Raw genomic sequence first — 22,854 nt, 5'->3', positions numbered from 1 at the left:
CGCGTTCATGATGTCTGGCCCTCGACCGCCGTCACCAGGGACGTGTGGCGCGTTGCCGTTCGGCTGCCAGAGGCCGTCCTCGGATGAAGAGCTGCTCGAGCACTCTGCCGCCTCGTCATCGCTCGTGGGGGACAGCTACGCCCTGCCAGTTCTTCGGAATAACTCGCAAGGGCACCACGACCATCTGAAACCGCTAGGGTCGGCTCTTCCACCACTGCACGGGACGTTCCTGCCGGCAAGTGTCGAGTGGCGGCCAGGGTCTTACGATGACGCTCCATCCGTGCCTATGGCTCCTCTAAAGCCCTGGCGCGATGGCTCGACCTTCCCGCTCGAGGGCGGAGCACGCACTCCAGGGATCACCCGCCACACGAATACGCTATGGCCACTAACAACACTGCCCCGTTGTGCATTCCCAGCGTATGCCAGCCTGGACTTCTCGAGCAAGAAGGGCCTGGATGGCGTCCCAGCCTACGACCTATCACGGAAGAAGGCAGCCAGCGAGACCACGACTTCATTTCGGCGCTTCTTACACCATCACCTGGAAGCTGCTCCGCGCTTTAAAGCACGACCTCATTTAAAGGTACTGAAACGAAGTTCAAGGCGCATGCTTCTGGCCTTGCTGTCTTCCCCACAGCAAGGCCAGAAGGAGAAATCCTAAGCGAGGTCCCAAGAGCGTATTCGTGGCACCGTGACAGGAAGTCTCTCTGCACCTTGGCACACTTAGCTCCTTGGGAATTACCTACACAATTTTATCACCCAGTTTCAAACGGATCATCTGAGCCCGGGGGTGCACGCTGAGAGTTTTTCTGAAAAATAGCCAATTGTAATAAACGAATTTGTTTCGAAATATTGAGTGTTGTGATTTACAAAAAAATAGTAGTACTTGCTCAGCCGCAGTTGCGTGGTTTCATGTATGTACCTTAAACATTAAACATGACTTAGATTTTGAAAGGCCATTTCTCGAACTTATGAAATCACCGTATGTCACAATTTGTGGTGTATCCCTTTGAAGATTGAGTTTTGGTGATGAGCCGTGACAATGGAGTCGATCTTTGATCTTATTCTAGGTAAGCAACAAAGTAAGTACTGGCCTCGTATTCCCAACAGGCAACTTTAGTACACGGCTACAGGGCAAATGCAACTACGATACCAATCCACGATTAACCAAAAAATACGGTACCAACTCATGATTAACCCAAAAGAAACTCAAAACAAACGTTTTCGCTGGCCACCTGAGGTGAGGACCGAAAGAATGGATGCCGTTCCACTCAGCGTGAAAGCTGTCGAAGTGCGGAGCACTGATTCGCCAGTGTTTCCCTTGTGTTACTCTGGTGAGTTTTGCGTTTCTTTTTGTGTTTGTGTGTTTTGCTTTTCTTTTTCTGTTTTTTTCCTTGTGCGTTTTGCGTTTCTTTTTTTTGTGTTTATGCTTTTTTCAGTGCTTTGCTTTTGTTGACTGTTTTAATTAACTCGACGCAATAACCCCTCAAATTTCCCGATTTGTTGCCGTTCTCGCACATGGGTATGCGCCGCGTAGCGAGGAACAACAACAATAATCGGGGAATGCTGCTTGAGACTCGCCTGTGACACCTGGGACTGCCATTGTCTCTCCCAATGCTTTTGTCTTTCGGTAGAACGAAGAAGCTGGGCCACTGCCGTAGGGATGCGTGTCACGCCGTCCACTCTTTCGTTGCAGAGACGGCTTGAACTACTCGGATCAGGTTGACTGTTATTTTATTTTCCCACTCTTTTTAAACGCAGAGCATTTCTTTAACTCGCACTGTCACCCGTCGTCCCTCGGCATTGTCCGCTCTCAACAACAGGTGCGGGCGCGCATGCGCGTGCTCCGGCGCGTTGCAGCAGCAGGTGCTACCTCCTCTCCCTCTACTGCGCGCGCTAAGGCAGCGGCGAAGCGTCAGCGTCGAGCGGCCGATCCCGAGCGTCGAGAACGAGAGGCCGCCGCCAGTCGTCAGCGTCGAGCTGCGGATCCGTCGAATCGAGAGCGAGACACGGCTTCGAACGTCAGCGGCGAGCGGCGGACCTCGCGTTACGAGAACGAGATGCCGCGGTCGGCCTTGTTGACGTATACGACGTACGCCGCGCACGCGTAGTGGTCGAGGATGATCTGCAGGTCCATGTTGGAGTCGAGAACCCTTCCGATCCGCGGGTTGAACGCGTTCACGCGCTTCTCGGCGGGGGTCCTCGCGTGAAGCACGCACGGACGCGAAGCGCCAGCCCGCAGAATCTCCGAGCACTCCTCCCCGGACCGCACGTTGAAGGCGCGCAGGAACTCGTCCAAGCTCGTAAACTCCCCGTGCTCCAACGCCTCGTGCATTTCGTCGTACTTGGACTTCAAGCGCCGTCGACGCACCCGTACGACAACAACAACTACAACTACCACCGCCAACTACCACAACCTACGCCACGTGACCACCCCCAATGCTCTGCATTTACTCGTGTCCCTCGCGCGGGGGCATGCGACGGGGGCACTTTTTCTTTTCTTCTATCTCTTAAACTTACTGACTTTTTTCCCTTTATTCTTCTCCCTATACTTTCTCTTACCTAGTTAGTCTTTGCGAAGAACAAATTCTTTTTGGCCAATCCCCCCAAAGTGGGTATGCATAATTTGACTTGCGTGACACCCAACGACATTGGATGGACATCTGGGGCCGCCAAAGTGCTCCGCACTCAAAGTAGTGTACATATCTATCCAGGTAGACTATTTACGCAACTAGGAATATACTTCCAACCCTTACAACCTCTGCGATGCAAGATCACCTAATGTCGTACAGGCTATGGAGCTGGAAGTATTAGAAGTGGACACACAGAAATTGTACAGATTAAAGGGGGGCTACCGGCCTCTCTTCTAATCATCTAAGGGGTGCGCGAAATGTGTCCACTCCTTTAGTCAGCCGGAACTGTCTCGTCAGCGTATTTCCAAACGCTTCGCTGCACAGGGCACCCACGTGACATGTCTGTTAGCGCGATGCAGAACGGTTATTAAATGTCGGCATTGGCTGCGCCTCAAACCTAAAGCGACCTAAAACATACAAAATCACTATTATTAACAAAAACAACACGTGGATTTGTGTTTGGAAAGAAATTAGGTTTAGAAAAAAAAAAACAGGTAAGCAATAAAAAATAACTAAGACATATACCTGCTGGGACTCGAACCTACGCCACCAGCGCCCGTACTTAGTACTTAACATCGAGGCCACAAATCCCGAACGGTGGGCTTCCTTTACACTACTTTAAGTGCGGAGCACTTTAGGGGCCCGGGATGCAGTCCGCCCAATGTCGTTGGGCGTCACGCAAGTCAAATGATGCATACCCACTTTGGCGGGATTGCCCAAAAAGAATTTGCGTTTGCTGTTAAAACTAACTAGGTAAGAGAAAGGACAGAGAGTAGACGAAATGATTTAGTCAGTACGTTTAAGAGAGAGAAGAAGAAAAAAAAGAGGAATGGCCCGAACAGTGGGCTTCCTTTAGCAGGCGCTCAATACAATCGCGCTCTCAGTGACATCACACATGTCACGTGCGTGCTCTGTGCATCGAAGCGTTTGGAAATACGCTTACCGTCTTTGCTCAAAAGGCAAGGTTATGGCAATGCCTTTAAGAGGTGTTGGTTATGGCTATGCAGGTTTTTGACGATAGTGGCGGCCGATGACCCCTGATGTTGCTTTCAAAGGACTGCTTACCCCGGATAGCAGGGACCAGAGGCAGGCCGTTGTGAGAAGCGCGTCAAAGCTTTATTTTTAGTTTTGCCCCTCAGCTGCCTCACCACTATGGACGGTGGTGCCGCTAGTAGGAAGAACTTGTGATGGAAGAACTTTTTAGCGAAACGATGGGCAAATATGTCACGACAGCCCCGCTTGCATCACCAGCTGAGAGAAGAAAAGGGCAAAAAAATTTACCATCCCTTCCCCAAAGAAAGCCGAGAGAAGCGCGAAAGGTAAAAGTGCGCACAACCTTAGCTAACAGTGCGCACAAGCGATCGTCAAACAACCGGAGACCCCAATCGCAAACAAAGAGCGAACCCTTGGGACGATTTTTCGAGACCTAAGTAAGCGCATTTACGAGCGACCGAAATGTGTGCCGATACTTTGTTTATGAAATAAAAGTATACTATCGCACCACTTCTTCATGATAGACGCATGTATTGTCTTTTCTAGAACCGTCCCCTTTTCGCAATCTTCAAGTAACCGTTTTGACACAATGGAAGCCCGGTTTCACACACGCGCCGTCCAGAGACTTTATGAGAGGTTTTCGGTCGACCAACCGGTCTACGGGGAAATGCATTAGTTTTGTGACAGGACGTCATCGGCCCCACTAAGAACGCTTTCGCTTTAAAAACTTAAAAAACAAACATTTTAAGGTGATTAGTCGAGGCGGTAGGCGTTACTTGATGAGAAATATCATCATCCTTATGAGAAACGAGCGCGAGACGCCTCCGTGACAACAGCTCGTGCAGCCTCGTTCGAGACCAGGCGCCTTGCCCTGTTAGCTTTGATTCTTGCATGTACTTTTTCTGGTCCAAAAACCTCATTCGTTCTATTCAAAACTCTACTCACAACTTTCAACCAGTTCTATTTTCTCTCTTTCTACGTATAAATCGCTATGTTTATAATTTTCCGGTGTTTAAAGCGGGCGCATTAGCCCTTCTCACGCCCGATTCCTGGCCAATCCCCCACGTGGGTATGTGCCAAGTCGTCAGGAACAACAACAACAACATCGAACAGCACTTTAGGGTTCACTGCCCGCCATAAAACGACGCTTTCGGCCTGTCCGTCCAGTCGGCCTCTTCAACGGCTCTCGCACTGCCTCCGCGTGTCTCCAGGGGCCGCTCATCGAACTACCACGGGCGCTGACTTCGCAAGACGCCGTCTACAGTACCCCAGGAAGCGAGCCATTCCAAACACCTGGCCTCTGGTGACCGGCTATCGCCTCCAGGCGCATTCACGATGCCTGTGCCTACACCGCCGTCACCAGGGACGTGTGACGCATTGCCGTTCGGGTGCCACAGGCCGTCCTCGGACAAAGAGCTGCCCGAGCACGCTGCCGCCTCGTCATCGACCGTGGGAGACAGCCACGCGCCGCCAGTTCTGCGTAATAACTCGCAAGGCTGCCACGGAATTCTGGATACACGAGAGTATGATCCTCCACCACTGCACGGAATGTTCCTGTGGACAAGTGGCAAGTGGCGGCCAGGGTCTCAAGACGACGCTCCAGCCGTGCCTATGGCTCTACTGAGGTCCTTGGCTGATGGCTTGACCTTATTACGCCAGCGGGGACCACGCACTTCAGGGATAACCCGCTGCAAGGTTACACTATCTGCACTAGCAACACGGCCCGCTTGTGCACTCCCAGCGTGTGCAAGTTTCGACTTCCCGAGAAAGAGCCTGGATGGTGTCCCAGCCTACAATCCCACGAGGAACAGGGCAGTCGCCGGGACCATTACTCCATTTAGGCGCTGTTTACACCATCACCTGGAAGCTGCTCCGGGCTTTAAAGCACAACGGGATTTAAAGCTGCTGGAACGAAGTTCAAAGCTCATCACTACCGTCCCGTCTTCATCGGGGCAACGCCAAGGGGCAAAATGGTGCGCCTACCTCACCCACCAGAAGAAGACTCCTAAAGTTCGAACATAGATGTCGAGGGATACGTAACCTTTGACGAGCGTCGACATTCTTTGGAGAACTGTGGTAGTTGAGGTCGATAACGCAAAATACTCTCGTAGCGATGCCCTAGAAGCGTATTTGTGGTACCCTAGACAGGAAGTCTCTCTGCACCGTGGTACTGTGGGTTCCTGGATAATTGGAGACTATTTAACCGCCAAGCTTCAAATGGATCAGTTGAGCCCCAGGTGTCCATGCCAATAGTTCCGGTGAAAAATACCCAAATGCAATAAATGAAATGTTATTCGAAATATCGAGTGTTGTAATTAACAATAAATTCCCCCGCATTTCCCCGAGGGGGAGAATGTGAAAGTGCGAATGCACGGTTGTCGGCCCGCTTGCGGCGCTTGCGCTCGGCCCCCGCAGCCCACCGCCTCGCTGCCTTCTCTTCCATCTCTTCCATCGGGTTTGTAGTATCACGTGTACACCACGCAGTTATCAAGCCGCTATAACGCCGCTGAGTCGCCAACGCACGCCGCTGACGACGTAGTTTGAATGCGTTAAAGATATAAGGCGCGTCAACACTGATATCACCGTCGCGTCCGTGGCTTGATCGGTAGAGCGTCGCGCTGCGGCCGCAAAGTCCGCGGATCGAAACCTGGCGCCGGATGCTGTTTTTCTTTATAGAGGAGCACTGCGGACGCCGCCGACGCCGACGCCGGCGGTGGATGGTTTGGGGTCGCTTATAAAGAGCATTCGCTCTTAAAAAATAGTACTTGCTCAGCCACAGTTGCATGATTATCTGATGCAAGTACCTTAAATATTAAACGTGATTTAAATAGATTTTGAAGGGCTGTTTTTCAAACGTATAAAATCACCGTACGTCGCCATTAGGAGTGTATCCCTAACAAGAGCTAATCGTAGTTATGAGCAGTGACAAAGGTGATCTTAACTTCTTGTGGTTAGCAACAAAGGCAGTGAGTCTTAAACTCGATTTGACAACCGACAACTTCAGGACACGGCTACAGAGCAAATGCAACTACGGTGCCAAACCATGATTAACCCAAAGCTACGGTAAGTCAAACGAAAATCAACTCAAACGAAAATCAAACAAAAATTAAGACGAATGTTCTCGCTGGCCACCTGCGGTGAGTACCAAAAAAAGAGAGAGAGAGTCTTTAATGATACTGGTGAGGTTAGCCTGGCCAAGGCGCCTAGCTTGCTACATCAGATGTATGAAAAAAATGAAATCGATGAAGAGATGATGAAAATGACTGTGATGAAGATGATGCACTAATTAATAGAGTCCTGTTTAAAGAGCCTGATCAAGTCCTGAGCTTCGCAGGAAAGACAATAGAGCTTTTGTCGCTCGAGATTCTCGTCTGGAGTTGGACCAAGGGCCTAGCACGTCACTTAGAGTTAGTCCTCTAGAAAGCGGAAGACCCAAGGACACTAAAAGGGACGTTCTAGCTGCTCTATACCGCGTACACTCACGTAATACGTGGTTCAAGTCCTCGCGCACGTCACAGAGAGTGCAGAAGGGGGAAGCGGCCTGTTTCATCTTGAATCGAAAATAGCTTGTGTAAGCAACAAATTTTTGCCGCACGCGGTGAAGAACCGCTTCGTCATGCTTGGAAAGTCCGTCAGGGATCCTAAAGGTGCCGTGCGGGTCTAAAGCGGCGCAACAGCCCACATAGATAGCTGAAATCTCCAGGCAGCCTTGGACGCAAGGGCAGAAGCATCTTTTCTGGAGAACGGTATCGGTATCACTGGCCCGTGCAGATCACGCGCTATCGATGCCGCAGTGTCCGCCTTAAAATGGATGCAGTTCCACTCAGCGTGACAGCTGTCAGAAGTGCGGAGCAGTGATTCGCCTGCAGTGTTTCCCTTGTGTTATTGGTTGTGCGCACCTTGTGGTTAACTTCCGTTCATTTGTGTTTTGCTTTTCCTTTTCTGTGGGTTTCTTCTCTTTTTTCTACGTTTTGCTTTTGTTTTTTGCACTTAGGTTTTCTTTTTCTGTGTTTTGCAGTTGTTTGTCTGTTTTAATAAACTCGGGCGCAGATATTTCTAAAAAAAGAAAAATTCCCCGCATTTCCCCGAGGGGAAGAATGTGAAAGTGCGAATGCACGAGTTGAATTTGCGCGGTTCGGTAATGTTCGCGAAAGAGAGATCACACACACACACACACAACTACAAAGAAAGAAAGATGCATTTATTCACAGACACCTATTTGTGTTGTCGTTGTACTTGATTGCTAGAGCGGATCTCAGCTTTGAAATTTCGTGTCAGTAATACTCCTTTAAGCGGGTGCATTAGCCCTTCTCACGCCCGATTCCTGGCCAATCCCCCACGTGGGTATGTGCCATGTCAGCGGCCAGGCAGCGCGCGCCCATCTCCCCCCGTTGCCAAGGAAGACGAGGAGATTTCTGGCCAATCCCCCACGTGGGTATGTGATGCGGACATCGCCGGTGGACGCAGGTTCAGGGTCGCTTAAGAAGTGCATTGCACTTAAAATTTCCTGATTCCTGGTCAGTCTTCCACAGTCTTCCACATGGGTGGTTAAACATAAGTGGTGCTGTTCGCTCTCGGGTAAAACACGATTTTACCTGATTTTTACACCCCGATCATGTTTCAGGAGAATCCTGTCAAACCTGATTTCTCCCCGAATGGACCTTTTCAAAGTGCCCATCTGCACAATCGCGGGCCGACGATTATCATCCATTAATTGCTTTAAGAAAGTCCTGCAGACACAGCTATCGAACCCATTGAGCATTGGCATGACTCTGCCGCTCGCTGCCAAAGGGTGGCCAATGCTGCACTGGCATTGTTATGCCTAGCTAATGGACGCTGTGATGTCGAGAGAACGTTCCCCCTCCTGAGATACGTTCAACGATCGGACAGGTCTCGAATGGAGACCGACATGTGGCGCATGCAGATGATAATGTGTTTAAACAAGGTATGTATTAAACAATGTATTTAATGTATTTAAAAATCGATGGCCAGTTCGTTGTGAATAAAATGTCCGATTTATCAGAAGTTATGAATGCTCTTTACTGTCATGATCATTGATTAATTTCCCAACAAACGCCGAATTTCGGAGAGCATTTGAAGCTTTCTGGTACGGCTACACTGCTGATTATTTGTGTTTCATTTAAAATATTATGGGTGCGCCGGACAGCAAGATTTGCTTGAAACCCTACAAAATTTCGTTTACAAAGTCTGGCAAACAACACGAAGTTACAAAACCACGAAGATAGAAAAATGAAGTAGCCCGCTTACAGGTGTAGTATAACGTTCCTTCCCAATATTGTTTTAAAAATAATGCAACAGGGTCCCCAATAACTGCGCTATGTTTTCAACAGAACTACGTGTTTCTATACTGACATTCTATTCTCGAGGTTGGCTAGAAAACGTACGAGTGAAAGTTATATGTGCTTTTTTTTTTTTTAATCTCCGGCCGACGTTCCAGCCACAATCGAAGAGGGCGCATGCAACGCGAAGAGGCTAACGTTGGCGATCAGTACTACGTACCAGAGGAAGCACTCTCGGCATCAATTTGCGTAAGGATGAAAGGAGTAGGCCTGAAAAAAGAAAAGGAAGCTATACTATTTCGAAAATTAATGATTCCCCTTTGGTACGATATTGTCCATGAGTGAAGGCTGGCCTTCCTTATATAATTACAGCCGGCAGTGTGGGAGAAATAAAAAATTCAGTGAGTCGGAAAGTGACGTGCACGTTGTAGAAAATATTCGTGCTTTGCAGGGTGGACGGGCAATTCTCAGAGAGACGATCTCTACATTTTTTTTATTGTTCAGGTACACTTGAAGGTGTTGAGAGCTCGTTAATTTTAAACATGCGGTTGGGAGGAGGAAAACGCCTTCTTGTGCGAGATAAATGTCGGTATTTAAAAATGGCCAGGCTACCTGAAATGTGCCTTCTACTTCCTTTGTACCCGTCGGTCTCCCCCCCCCCGCATTCCTGTCAGGCGTTCTGGTGTCCACCCCAGGGTGCGGCCAACAACGCCTGCTGGTGGCCTTTCCTTTATCATCTGTTATCAATAAATGCCGCCTGCCTACCTACATGAAAACGACAGAAGAAAGGCAACAGGACAGGTGCGTATTGGCAAATGCTTAATTCCAGCGAAATATCAAGTAAAATAGTTTCGCGCATGCGCAAAAAATAAACATGTCCCACGGTATCACATTGAGGGGCAACTGACAAAAACAGCATTTTTGAAAAGAAAAAAAAAACATGGATAATTCTCTGAACGGGCGCGTCTTCACACGTGCAAAATACGCTTCCGCAAATTTGTGCGTGGTGCACGGCTCCCGTGCGGAATAATTATTTTTGTTTGTTTTATATTTTCAGGGGACCGACACAACTTTTTAGAATGGTATGGCGTATGTAGTTATGTGTATGCACGGGTGTCATCGTCTCTCTTGCCTGCTTTCATGTTACTTTTGGCCTTCAATAACAACCTATGCACCTTCAACAAAACACCCTGCAGTTCCCACGAGGGAAGACGACTGCACTCGACGGTAAGAAAACTGCAATATGTCAAAACAAAGTCATCCACACGTTTCAATGGGCAAGCGACGTCCATGGCGACGATGTTTCACGGTTATCCCTTCGTTATTCCACCATGGCCGCTGATGATTACGCCCCTCCATTAAAATCAGCAGATAAAGGTATCCAAGCCAGGAAAGAAGTCATTTCTTTTTTTATCATGCCAGTGCGCTTCTTGGATCTTGCACAACGCGAACGAGCAGCCGTCGGGACAGCGGCATCGCAACTGAATAGTTGCGGGCATCTGAAGCCGAGGGACAGCGGCAGACACTCAAGTTAGGGAGGCCAAGAAGCCTTTACGAACATCCACAGACGAACACTTAGGGATGCGATGCTAACGCTTTTTGTAGCGTGAGCTACACTTGCCGAGGTTGAGAAGTTTCGCGTGGCTCCTGGAGAGCATTGCTGCGTATGCGCGACGACCAGTGACATCAGACGGCGCACAGAACTTTGTTCGCTGCCCGGCGTCTCTCACACATAACCCCCGCCCAGCGTCTTCGCCGACCTCCGTTCCGCACGTGGTGGCCCGGTCCACTTGATGATCATGCGAGGGGTGGCCGGATGTGGAACCGATGGCTCGTGCTTCGCAGCAAGACCGGCGTGCGCCTGTGAAACCAGCTTAGCTCTGGGGCGATCGGTGACGCTGCGCTGGTGCCGTTTGGTAAATATACATGTGTCGCATAATGCGTATACCGTGTGTGTGTGTCATTGAAGCAGCAGTAAGCATGATCATCAAGATAATCCTAGACAACCAGGAAAAAGAATATCCAGCTGAACCTTAGCTCACGCTGCGTATATCCTGGCATAGCCGAGCTAAGCCACAGCTAATTTTTTGAAGTATCCAATAATAGGCGTTAATTTTTTGTCCTCAGCTGCTTCCCCACCATGCCCGAAGTTGTGATGGAGGAACTTCCTGGCGTCACTACAGCCAATTTTCTCACTCCAGTCAAGCTTGCATCGCCTCCTGGGAGAAAGAAAGTACGCCGGGACCCCCCCCCCCCTCCCCCCCCCCCCAAACATTTTTTTGTAAGGGGATTAGCCAATCTGGAATGCGCTATTTTGTAAGTGTCATCATCATCAGGATTACAATCTAGCGCGAGACGCCCCCGTGTCAAGAGCTCGCGCAGGCTCGTTCGAACAGCACTTTAGGGTTCACTGCACACCGCCAGACGAAGCTTTCGGCTTTTCTGCCATTTCAGCGTCGTCCACGGCTCTCGCATTCCCTCCGCGTGACTCCAGGGACCGCTCATCGAACTACCCCGGGCGCTGACTTCGCAAGACGCCGTTTACAGTACCCCAGGAACCGAGCCATTCCGAACACCTGGCCTCCGGTGACCGGCTATCGCTTCCAGGCGCATTCACGATGCCTGTGTCTACACCACCGTCACCAGGGACGTGTGACGCGTCGCCGTTCGGGTGCCACAGGCCGTCCTCGGATGAAGAGCTGTTCGAGCACTCTGCCGCCTCGTCATCGCACGTGGGAAACAGCCACGCGCCGCCAATTCTGCGGAATAACTCGCAAGGATGCTACGACCTTCTGAAACCGCGAGGGTCATCTCTTCCGCCACTTCACGGGACGTTCCTGCCGACAAGTGTCGAGTGGTGGCCAGGGTCTCATGATGACACTCCATCCGTGCCTATGGCTCTGCGGAAGCCCTTTTGGCGATGGCTTGACCCCTCCTCTCACGCCACGACCTAGGAGCATATTCGTGGCACCCTGGACAGGAAGTCTCTCTGCACCTTGGCACTGTGGGCTCCTGGATAATTAGAGGGTATTTAACGGCCAAGCTTCAAATTGTTCAGTTGACCACCGGGGGTGTCCGCCTAAAGATTTGGAGAAAAATATCCAATTGCAATAAATCGAATTTGAGTCGGAAATGTTGAGACTTGTAATTTACAAAAAACAGTGGTACTTGCTCAGCCGAAGTTGCGTGGTTTGATGCAGGTACATTAAATATTTAACGTTATTTAAATAATTTTGAAAGGCTCTTTTTTGAACTTATGAAATCACTCTATGTCACCATTTGAAGTCTGTGCCTATGAAGAGCTAATCTTAGTTATGAGTTATCTTAACTTCTTGTGGTTAGCAACAAAGGGAGTGAGTCCTTACTTCGAATTGACAACCGACAGGGCAAATAAAACTGTGGTGCAACTGATGATTAATCTAAAAGAAACTCAAAACTAACGTCGTCACAGGCCACCTGAGGTGAGTACCGAAAAAAAAATTGATGCCGTTCTACTCAACGTGAAAGCTCTCGAAAGAACGGAGCAGTGATTGGCCAGTGTTTTCCTTGTGTTATGGTTGTGAGCACATCTTCTGTTTGTCCGTGTTCTGCTATTCTTCTGTGGGTTTCTTTTATTTTATGTGCTTGTTGCTTTTCTTTTTTTTTGTGTTTTTCTGTAGCTTGCCTGTTTTAATCGATTCGGGCACAATAATCGCTGAAATTGCCTGAATCCTGCTCAGTCTCCCACATGGATATGCCCGCGAAGCAAAGAAAAACCAGCATAAGTGCTAGGTGGGTTATTGCTCCGACTCAAAGCCAGAACTTCTGCTCCTATCAAGCGTCCAGGCCAGAAACGGGTACCGGATATTGGCTTTTACGATTGCCGAAGATCTTTAAATAGCCCATGATAAAGGGCATGTCATAGATTTCCCATGGGTATCCAGCCACAACGGCTTGTATGGAAATGAAAGAGCAGACAGACTCGCTAAACAGGGGCACGACCAAGCTGACGAGCTCCCCGTCCCGCTCCTCGGTGATGATATGAGGAGCATCATACGGATGCTGAGGGATCAACGGTCCAAAGAGGCGTGGTTTGCTCAGGACACGAAGCTACCCTTGCTGTATGCAATAGACCCAGCCATACACTTCCAACTGAATGCGGAGATGCCCCGAAAGTTGGAAACTCTGTTCGATCGTATGCGATTGGGTGTTGCCTATACAAATTCCTTACTGTTCAAAATTAGCTGTGCAAACTCACCATCCTGCACATGCGGAGCGCCCGAGGAAGATGTATCCCATGTGTTGTTGAGCACCGATTGTACTCCCGGCAAAGACCTGAACTCTACAGGAAACTGTCATTAGCTAATCGTCATGTGGTGTTCCTGCAATCTCTACTAGGTCCATGGCCTGACGCTGGTCTTCAAAATAAGGTTGTTCTGGCCACGACTGCGTTTTTTACTTCGACAGGCAATGCGTCAAAGCATTAAGCGGCGCATTAGACTTGTCACCGTAAATCCGGGACCACAAACCCAGGTGGCCATATTATGGACAACATCTAGAACTCACAAAAATTGTCGTGAACTTGGGATTTGCTTAACCGGATCTATGACTCCTTACTTAGTGAAATGGAGCAGCCGGGGAATTATTTACTTCCAACATCTCCAATCAATAAACCAGTTAACAACCCCCCCCCTTTCCCGGAAAAGTCTGCTGGAGCCACGCCTGCGACGCCCAGAACTGCCATTGTCTCTTCCAGTGCTTCTGTCTTTCGGGGGCACAACGAAGCTGGTCCGCTGACATAGGGACTTGTGCCTCACGCCGCCCACTCATTCGTTGCAGAGACGGCTAGAACTTGTTAGTCGGGTCAGGTTGACTTTCATTTTGCTTTCCCACTCCTCTTTCTTCTTCTCTCTCTCTTAAACTTACTGACTAAGTACTTTTTTCTGCTCCCCTACTTTGTCTTACCTACTTAGTTTTCACGACAAAAACAAATTCTTCTTGGCCAATTAAATGAGGTGGGTATGCGTCATTTAACCTCCGTGACACCCAACGCCTCGGGGGTACGCGTAAGTATCTCGGAGGACGAATTGCGAAGCATGCTTTCCGCACTGGACAAGCAGAGTAGAACCGTGGGCCTGAAAATTACGATGCAGAAAACTAAAGTAATGATCAATAACCTCGGGACAGCACAGCGGTTTGAGATAGGTGGCGAGGCAGTGGAAGTGGTAAGCGAATACATCTACTTAGGTCAAGTTGTGACCCCGGATCCCAACCATGAGGCTGAGATAATTAGAAGGACAAGAATGGGGTGGAGTGCATTCGGCAGGCATTCTCAGATGATGAATGGCAGCCTAGGATTGTCCCTTAAGAAGAAAGTCTATGACAGCTGCATCTTACCGGTATCCACCTACGGGGCAGAAACTTGGAGGCTCACTAAAAGGGTTCAACTGAAATTCAGGACGACACAGCGAACACTGGAACGGGAGGTGATAGGTGTAACATTAAGGGAAAAGAAGAGAGCGGAGTGAGTGAGGGAACAAACTCGTGTTAAAGACATATTAGTAGAAATAAACAAGAAATGGGCGTGGGCAAGGCGTGCAATGCGAAGGCAAGATAACCGTTGGTCATTAAGGCTAACAGAGTGGATTCCTAGAGAAGGCAAGCGTGGCATGGGGCGGCAGAAAGTTAGATGGCAGACGAGACCAAGAAGTTTGCAAGGATAAATTGGTCGCAGTCAGCACAGGACCGGGATAATTGGAGATCTATGAGAGAGGCCTTTGCCCTGCAGTGGGCGTAGATAGGCTCATGATGACATATCCAAGCAGGCACAATGAGTATACTTCCAGCCCTTACTACTTCTGCGATGCCAGATAATGTGATGTCGTACAGGCTATAAGTACTGGAAGTATTAGAAGTGGACACACACAGAAATTGGAACAGATTGGAAGGGGGTAGCGGCCGCTCTTCTAGTTGTCTAAGGGGGAACCAAATCTGCCCACTCCCTCACTTAGCCCGAACTGATGATGATGATGGTTGGACGTTTATGGAAAGAGTGCCAAACAGTGGGTATGTATGAGGGGTGAAGACAAACTAAAATCACTCAACAAAAAACAGAAGTAAAATCAGCAAGAGACAATGATGATGGCTGGTGTAGAAGGCTAGGTGGTGATTGTAGGGTTTTGACCCCCTGGTTATCTTTAACGTGCGCCGAAATCTCGTACACATGGGCGTGTTTGCTTTTCGCCTCCATCAGAAAAGCGGCCGCCGCGGCCGGGAATCGAACCCGCGAACTCGTGCTCAGCAGGGCAACGCCTTAGCGACTGAGCCACCGCGGCGGGTGTTTGCGTGCTATAAAATTAGGTCTCAAAAAACTATGCGTGATAGGAAATGAGGTGTAAAAATTTGATTTCACTAAGAAACGTGAAAGTGCGTTGTAGAGGAATTTCACTAAGAAACGTGAAAGTGCGTTGTAGAGGAATCATGGGATCATCCGCTAAAAACAATATAGGTGTAGTGGAATGTGTTGTCTGTATAGTCGAGGGAAGTGTTTACTTAGCCGGAACTGCCCCGTCATTGTTTAGAATGCATGTCTATGGCCATGTATGCTTCCGATGGCGGGCGATGACCCGTGATGTTGCTTTCCAAGAACTGTTCACCTTGAAAAGCAGGCACCTGCAGAGGCAGCCCCATTTGAGAAGTGCGTCAAAGCTTTTTTTTTTTTTTTTTTGTAGTTTTACACCCACTGCGAAGAATTTTTTTTCAGACCCGACCGATTCTTCATACGAAGGCCACTAAGCCACCACGGCGGGCAATGTTTTGTTCTGACATCGTAGATCTTCCCACGGCCCTAATAGCTTTCGAAAGATAGGGGTATCCCACATTGCAGGCTAATCTTATCACTTTTTTTTCTCGCTCGGTCTCATAAAGGGGGCATTCGAGTAGTACGCAATGCACGTCTTCAGTCGGATGCCCGCAAGTGCAGCGGACATATTTCATTAGGAAAAGTTTGTGAGTTTTGTATATGCAGGGAACTCCCGTTAAGGCGAAGTCGGAGGGACCAGGATAATTTGTTCGGCTTATCAGAAGTTCGTCTTATCAGAAGCCCTCCCAGAAAAAGAAGCAGCTACACATCCAGGTGCATTGAAATAGCTTGCTCCAAGGAGGAGAATGAAGTAGACTTACAATAGAGAACAGAGACAAAAAAAAATAATTTATTTGAGCGCGCAACTTGATAGAAGGCTGTCTTCAAGTGCTCGATATATAGCCTGGTTTTTATCCAGCCCAAGCGGCGACGGAGAGCGTACACCCGTTACCTCAACGCAGCAGAGACTAGAGAGAACTCCTCGCTTTCTCGGCGGTGACGTGGTGGGACTCGCTACGCGAACCGAAGCGAACTCGCATGCTCCTGCTGAGAAACGGCATTGGTTGGCGGAGCTGCTACGTTCGCGAACAGGAAGCCTCCGTCGTCGCTTTTTTACGTGAGCTGCACTGGCCGAGGTTGAACAGTTTCGCGTGGCTCCTGGAGAGCCATGCTGCGCATGCGCAAGGAGCAGTAACGTCACACGGCGCACAGAACGTTGCTCGCTGTCCGGCGTCTCTCACACACCCCACGCGCCCAGCGTCTTGATGATCGCATGATGGTCCACTTCATGATCATTCGAGGGGTGGCCGGGTGTGGAACCGATGGCTCGTGCGTCGCAGCAACACCGGCGTGCGCCTGTGGAACCAGCTTAGCTCTGGGGTGATTGGTGACGCTGCGCAGGGGCCGCTTGATAAATTACATGTGTCCCATGATGCGTATACCGTGTGTGTGTCATTGAAGCAGCAGTAAGCATGGTCGTCAAGCTAATCCTAGACAACCAGTGAAGCTAAGAATAACCAGCTGAGCCTTAGCTTACGCTATGTATATCCTGGCACAGCCGAGCTAGGCCACTGCTAATTTTTCTTTCGTTTTTATCCTACTAGTTTTGCGTCTCTCTCCTCCAGAGCAGAGTGGCCGCAAAACTCGCCCTCGCTCCTTTTTTAGATGCGAAGCATCTCATGCTCGGGGCTGTGTCCCTCCCTCCCTCGTAGTCGTTGTCGTTGCCCGCCGTCCGCACTCTACTGCGAATGTGCATCTCTTCAGCCCTGTCAGCGTTTGGGCTGATGTCAACGCAGTCCACTATCAAAAGAAATAGTTAGGCGGCGCCAGGTTTACATCCCACGACTCTCTGGCCGCAACGGGAGGTACGTGGCGCTCTTCCCACTGCGCTATACAAACCGGAACTGGAGCATGTGCCACGAACGCGCCTTATGACCTTCACTGATTCAAACTACGCCAAGAAGCTACTGATACAACGAAGGCACGCGAAGCTGAACGTCAACACAAACGATGTAATGAAAACTGATGGGAACTTCAGTCGACTCCATGGCTGCTTCGGTTCCCCTACGGCAAGATGGTGTATTTTTTTTCTATTTTCTTTGCCTTGCCACTGGCTCCGCGCTTAGGAGGGTGGGAGAAGTGGTAGCTTTAGCCCGTCTTGTTTTCTCCCTCTCCCCCTTCCTCCCTGTCGCGAAATCCCTTCGTGATGTGATTTTCTGTTACTTTTATTTCCCTCTGGTCGTGTGAATGCCCCCCCCCCTCCCGCACACCGCCATGACTGCTTTGTTCGCTACACAGAATCGCCAGCAGTAAAGAAAGTTGTTCGTCTGAACTGAAGAGTACGTGGAAGGGTGTTTGTCTTAAGCGGATTTTTTTTTTTTTTGCATTGGGTCAATGGAAAACCAAGTAAACGCTCCCGCGTTCTTCGGCATTAGCGAGCATTCGTCTTAACCGAGTTTGTATTAACGGGAGCTCACTGTACTATTTCTTTTCTTTATGATAAACCAACAGTCAGTTAGTTTTCTATTCTGCGAAGTTTGAACCTTCAGTTAAAGCACAAGATGCCTTATACTGGAGAAGGCTAATGATGCCACCAAAGCTTGGGAAAGTAACGATGAAAAGGAAGCGAGGCGCTGGCGGGCATTGTTGCGTTGACTATGTTGGTGTTGCGTTGTTAAATAAGTGATGTTCCAAAATACTTGTTCAAAAAGACTAAACGAACTAGCATAACATAAGTTGAAATCGTTAGTTCAGTTTATTTCAGCATCGTTTGAAGGCGTGCAAAAAATGTATGTTATCTTAGCAATCAAACAAGGCTTCTTTTCATAGCGTTGATGTCATGCAAAAAAGCCCACAGGGAGCCAGCTCTTTCAAAGCGTCGAACTTGGCGTCCCCCCAGTGACGCCACGAAGGGCTGCCATGTGATAGTTTGACGTCAGGGTTCCCAACGGCGGCGAAAATGCAATCCCGGAAGCTATAGAGCTGCTCAATAAAACTCTCTCTATCTCCCTCTCTCTCTCTATCTCTCTGCTCCAGCCGGAGGGATATTCCGCTAGGGCCCACAGGCTCACGGGGAAGGCCAGGCTCCCCCTCGCCCCCTTCCACCCACCAGAATGGTCTGAAATAAAGGTCACCCTCCCTCCCTACCTCTCTCTTTCCCTCCCTCCCTTCCTCCGTCCCTCCCTCTTTCTCTCTCTCTCTCTCTTCCCTCTAACGTCGCATATACCAACTCACACGAGAGGCCTCTTTATAGCGTAGGCTAGGTTATACAGTCGAACACGGATATATCGAACACGGGTATATCGAATAATTGTCTATATCGAACTCATAAATTATCCCCTTGAAAATTCTGTGTAAAAGAATAGGAATTCGTACGTTTATATCGAACCGTATTTTTCCCGACATTGGGTATATCGAACGCCGCGCGAGCTGGAAGGTGCTCTTCGGCGGTCGCTGCACCCCTGATTGAGGTTGAGGAGGATGTGGAGGAATACGCGGGCATGGCGAATACTGGCTCGCGGAACTAATCCCCCCTACCGGAACGAATTCGCGCTTGCCCAGTCGGGCCCTGCTACCGGCCGCCGTAGCGTTAGCGAACGGAGCCCGGTATGCTACATCTCTCTAGGCACACAAGCCCGAAAGCTCGGAAAATGTGGCAGTGCTAGGTAGGGATGCCCCGACTGCGCACGTCCTTTTTTTTTCGGCTGCGTACGTTCCCCGGCTTGCCGAAAAAGATTTTTTTTTCCTCTCTCTCTCTGGGTCTGTCTTCCCCCGATGTAGTCTCGGGAAAGGGAAGAGGGAACGAAGGCGCTGACGGCCTCCTCCTTCTTTTGCATTTTGCTGCTGTTGCGGCTGTTTCGCGAGTTGTCCCGCACCTTTCGGAAATCACTGTTTCTCTCGGAGATGACCATCGCGAGAGCTTTGTTGGAGTCCGTTCAGAGAGCCTTGGAATGGTTACCTTCAAAGTTATTGTGGCACGTGCGCGCTGTTCTTCTTTTGCGTGCGTGTTGTGCATGGTGTGCGAAGGCGCAGCGTACTGCTGGAATTTTCTAGTTGTGCAGCCTCGAAAAGATCGAGACCAGCGTCTTTAATTTCATTTCCAGGACGAAGAAGCAGGCCAAGATCAGCGATTTTTTTTCACGGAATTAAAGCGTCCTGTTGCGTCGTGAGTGGGGAATTAGTTGTCATTCTTGAATGCGATGATCGGTAAGTGATCGTCCGCCATAGGTGAGGTCTCAGAGCCCATATTTTTTATATCGAATTTTTCATATATCGAACTATTTCGCGATCCCCTTGGAGTTCGATATATCCGTGTTCGACTGTATAGCATGGATTATAAGACGACAATCTTAGTTACGGTTACATGTTCTTGTTGGCAACATTTCATCGTTTGGAGCGGTGTTTATAGAATATCAGTGGTGATTAGCTACATCAGCGGGACGGGATGATTGCCTGTTGTAAGGACGGCCGTGCAGAATCGTGGGATTGGTGCTCTGCTCCGTCACAGTGCCACAGAGCTAACGTCAAAGTAACCAGTAGGCGACTCAAGAGGTAACGGCAGGCCGAAAGACTGTGTCCGCGCTAATATCCCACAGCGCGCTGACAAGTATCACTTCACGCTCCTCTAGTCTCCTCTAGTTAGTCTTGAACGCAACAGAGTGAGTGCACTACTTGCTGCTCTACATTCGCCGTTTCGTCACGACGAAGGGGTTACTCAGAGCCTCTTATATCGCGGAATTGAGACTGCGCACCGGTTATATGTGGGACGTTGTCTGGTACGTGAGCAACAGTGTAGGAATTCGCGCAGGGGCATTTGGGAGAGGGGTTGTGTCGTATCGGTCCGATTCGGTCGAGCTACATTGTCCAATCCGGACTGTGGCTGCTATTGCGTGCCGAATTGACAAGAGTGTCCTGGGCATTGCGTCATGTTGCCCTGCACTTTGCGTCAGTCAAAGTGCCATAGACCTCTTTACAGCGTAACGCAACAAAAAATCACACCCTGCTTAAGAGAAAGATGTTTAAAACGTGAGAGCTAGCTGTTCGCATGCAACTTGATTCAAAGCCCAAATCCCAAGTCCACTCCATCAAAGCCCAAACTACAAGTGTTAAAGTCCAAAGCCAACGTACAACCCCACACCACCTACGTGCAAAGCCAAAGTCCAATCCTGTTCAGAAAATGCATTTTATCATCATCATCATCGCTAGCCGTGTTTACTGCCAAACTATATTTTGTGTATTACGAGAGGTCCCTTAGGTGTTCGAAGACATCCATTTGTTATGTCATGCGGTGTATGATTGATGTACCCTTTGGGCAACCTATTGCGTAAAGTTGTCGTTCTTGCCGTCTGTTTAAAGTCGGCTTTCCTGCAGTTCATTTTGCTCGGACGTCTACGCCACCAGTGAAAGATAAAAAGCTTCGCTTTAAAAAAAGCGGTGACGCCGGTACAACCCGCAAGTACCCGCCCCAACACCTGACGCTTGCTCTGGTCAGCTTTCTCCGCGGACTCTACAATACCTCACCGAAGCCGAAGCCATGTATAGTCGTGCCATGCATCGTTCTCCCTGTGGCTTGAGACTTTCTCCACCGGCTGTATTCCGCTTAATGTAAACAGGTCAGTCCATTCAACGCTGCCTGTACTGCGTTGCCTTTCCCGTCAGCCGAAAAGGACAATGGGGCCGTATTTGCTGTTCTATCTCCTGTCCTGTCCCATGTGTTCTCCTTTGCCTCTACTCTTGTCTGGGGCGCCAACCCCTTGGCTGCAGAGTTTTTTCTGAAAATATGAGAAACAGTTTACAGGGTTTGTCCCCCCTTTGCGAGGTGGTGCTGCTGCGCGTTCATGTTTTCTCCGTGTTATGCTCCGTGTCAAGCTCGAGCGGTGACGTAAGGCAGGCGACCCGGTTTCGTGCTCCACACCACGGATCAGCGGCTGAACTAGGCCTCTCTACTGTCCCCGTTAGAAAGCGGGTGACCTGTTAGGTAATATTATACAGGCGTCCTCCCGCAGGTTGCTGGCTTTCCCGCAAGGCGCTTTTCTAGAACCTGGCGTTCCGCTGAACAGAGTCTGCTCACGCATTGCCTCTCCGCCGCCAGCGCGTACAGGCCTCGATGGACTGTTGAGCGCACATAACCTCCCCATTCTGCCGACAAAATGGCAGCCGTGTTACGAAGTGCCGAAACAGCCACACGCCGCTCTTCCGCTAACAGACCCATCAGCAGGCACATTTCCGAAGACGCCTGGCACCCGAAGAGTCTTGCCAGGCGGCAACCAGCTGTCCCAGTTAGAAGCGGCTGACGCCGTCGCTTTGGGCAGCGGCCAACAATGGCGGCCAACCAGACGATAACAACGCATCCCTTTCTTTAAACCTAGAAAACATAACAACTATATGCGGCAGTCTTGCCTTTGTTGGAAGGTGCCTATCCTGCAAGCTCGATCAATGTTATTTGGGTCTACGGCAATTCCGAGTTTTTCCAACTGCTTCCATGTTGTGGGGACCAGGGTTCTAACGGCGGCCTAGCTCGATCCTCGAGATCCGGCCGCAAGGCTAGCTCCACTGAACACCGCCGCGGATCACCAACTTGGCGTATCGGCAGCGAACAGCAAGGAACACAGGACACAGAATTCGCCCACTCCGACGTTTATTGCAATGCAATAAAGGAGACGTCGGGCGCGTCGTTCTACACCGCCGACCACCTTAGCCGGGCGGGAGAGACAGGCGCGAGGGCGGACAAAGGAAGGCCAAAAAGGAGCGAGTCGTACTTACGGCCGCTCCCGACGATGGTTCGTGTCCCAAGAGGCCCTACCTCCGTCGCCCGCCTCGGACCAGCCCGCCGGAGCTTCCGGGCAAACCTGTCACGTGAGGGGGTCGGCCGCGCCCCCTCACTCTCGCGGGTATCCTCCCGGAGGGGGAAGCGCGCGACCGCGAAGAGAGAGGTACCACCCCTCTCGCCTCCGCGGCGGGCCGAGAGGGATAGGCAAGATGGCGGAGCTCCGCAATTCCCACATCCCTCCCCCCTTTGCCCAAAGCCGCTCGACCTCGAGGGCTCCGGCGAACGATGACCTCACCGTTCGTTTCGCTGCCTGGCACACCTCCTTGAGCAAGTCCAATCCCGAAGATGCGCCACTGCGCCAACGTCCGCGCTGCACCGCACTGCCACCACATAGTTCGCCACAGTCCGCCGGTTGACTTGATTTCGTCAGCCGGCCCAAGGTCCGCAGGCCCCGCCGGAGAAGTAGGCTGGGCCGGTTGAGCACAGGGCCCCGGCAGCCGGCTGCTCCCAGGCGGTCACTTCCCGCAGCGGTTCGCCCCGTGCCGACGGGGCGCTTGCCTGCCGCACCGCCGGCGGCTTCCGCTGCTTGCGGGTTCAGCAGTGACCACCTCTGATGCCGGGACCCGGGCTGGAGGCCGCGTTCGTAGTGCTGCCTCCCAGGTGGCTCGGCGAACCTCGGAAGGGCGCCTCCGCCAACGTGGAGGAGGGGGCGCGATCAGCTGACCGCGGCGACCGCGGGAGCCGGCCCGCCGCGCCGCTCACTCGCTGGACGGGCGGCGGGGTGCTGTTTTCGCATACAGCTGGCTCTCGTTCTCCCCGGGG

Source organism: Haemaphysalis longicornis, unplaced genomic scaffold (assembly GCF_048455015.1).
Source record: "Haemaphysalis longicornis isolate Haplotype H1 unplaced genomic scaffold, Haemaphysalis longicornis Haplotype H1 scaffold_12, whole genome shotgun sequence".
NCBI classification, from domain to species: domain Eukaryota; kingdom Metazoa; phylum Arthropoda; class Arachnida; order Ixodida; family Ixodidae; genus Haemaphysalis; species Haemaphysalis longicornis.
The sequence above is the reverse complement of the archived record's forward strand: the minus strand, read 5'-3'. Positions refer to the sequence as shown.